Source organism: Myotis davidii, unplaced genomic scaffold (genome assembly GCF_000327345.1).
Source record: "Myotis davidii unplaced genomic scaffold, ASM32734v1 scaffold299, whole genome shotgun sequence".
Taxonomy (NCBI): domain Eukaryota; kingdom Metazoa; phylum Chordata; class Mammalia; order Chiroptera; family Vespertilionidae; genus Myotis; species Myotis davidii.
Genome location: NW_006293088.1, coordinates 9567025 through 9568829, shown reverse-complemented (window position 1 = coordinate 9568829; position 1805 = coordinate 9567025).

Below are 1805 nucleotides of genomic sequence, written 5' to 3'. Positions count from 1 at the left end.
GGTGGGAGCCCCCTCATCTCCAAGCTGGGGCTCAGGCTCCCGCCTCGATGCCGGGGCTTCAGGACACACACACACACCTGACGGGCCCTCTCTGGGTTATTGTACTTAAAAAAATACTTTGTTTAAACAAAATCTGGAAACTAAGAAAAAAATGTGAAACACAACGCCAGTGACTGGGCTGATATACCACAACCTGGAAACCTGCGGGGACCGAACGTGGGGCTGGAGCCGGCTCCCTCGATGGGGACGGTGGTGGGCATGGGACAGCCACAGGGGCAGCGGGGAGACCCCGGGCAGTGGCCAGGCCAAAACCGCGCTCCACGGTCCCCAAGCCCTCCCTCTACACGAGCCCCCAGATCCTCCAGAGCCCTGGTACCCAGGCCCTGGGAACAAGGGTACAGATGTCACCAGTCCGCTCCCAGCCTGGGCAGGGGACCCCCGAGGGCCCTTGGTGGGGGTGGCACCCAGGCCAGCTGTGGGCGTCAGCAAGACCTTGGTCACAATTGGCAGAAAACAAAGGAGCTTCTGAAGGCGGCTGGCAGGGCGGGCCTCCTGACGGGGCCCCCACACAGTCCAACCCTAACCCTCCGTCGGCTGGAGCCTGGCGGGAGATGCTTTCGGGGACTGTGGCCCAACAGAAGCTACTCGGCAGGGGTTCAAATAATAACAAAACCGCAGCCTGGCACCGGGGGTTCCGCTGGCCCACGACGACCCCTGTTCTGCCAGCAGCAAAACCAAAGCCGCCTGAAGATGCCAAAGCAGGGGGCCTCCGCCCACTGCCCTGGCTGGAGATAACTGATAAACCAAGAAGAAAACATTCTTATGATCCCTTTTCTCTCCCAAAGCAGTTAGCAGGAAGTGCCCACTGCCCTCGTCCTGGGCCTCCGGGTGCCCGGTGTGGGAGCCACAGCCTTTCCCAGCCAGCAGTGCCAGGGGCCGGGCCTGGTGAGAAGGACCCAGGGGGCACTGGCAAGGCCTGGGAAGGGCATGGAGACAGAGGGGGCAGAGGGAGGCTCCCCGGGGAGGAAGGGCGGAAGGGAGGAGCCACAGGCCTGGGGACGATGGACGCAGACCCTCTCCCGCTGCCAGGTGCCTCCTGGCCGGACGCTCAGACTGTCCACGTGGCCGGGAAAGGCTGGCACTGTGCCCCTCGAGGCCACCCACAGGAAGGGGGCACCTCAGGGCCTGGGTGGCAGTCACTTGCCTGTGGCTGAGCCAGGGCCCTCGCAGGGAGCACTGGCCGGGGACACGCGTGCAGGTGAGCTGCAGTGAGCTGGGATGCCCCCCACCCCAGAGCGGGTCGGCCGCGGCTGTGCGCATGTGCTGGAAACCTGCCGGCGCCTCCAGACCCTCCCACCACCCACCCCCATGCCAGGCTGGCCTGCCCTGGAGGGTTTGATGAGGATGGAGAGTGGGGCTGCCAGGATGGAAGGGGCGTGGGGCCCAGCCCTCCAGGGCTCAGAGCGAGCCATTTGCAGGGGAGGACGCCTGGGGCTCTGTGCCGCCGGCCAGTCACCCAGCCTCTCCCCAAGGTGACCCTCCAGATCCTGGCCCCGGGAGAGCCCAAGCCCCTCAAGGCACCCCACCCCAGGCCCAGCCTGCCTGCCACTCAAATGGATTCTTACCCAGAGGTCTCCCCAGGAAGCCCAAGGCTGGGAAACCCCTCCAGGCTGGGCGTCCGACAGACGGGCCTGGGCCTGGCCCACCCCTGCCCCACACCTGGGCCGTTACAGGCACCACCAGCTGGCGGAGGGGCCACCACCGTGTTCCTGGCAGGAATGAGGCGGGACGCCTGGGAAGCTCCA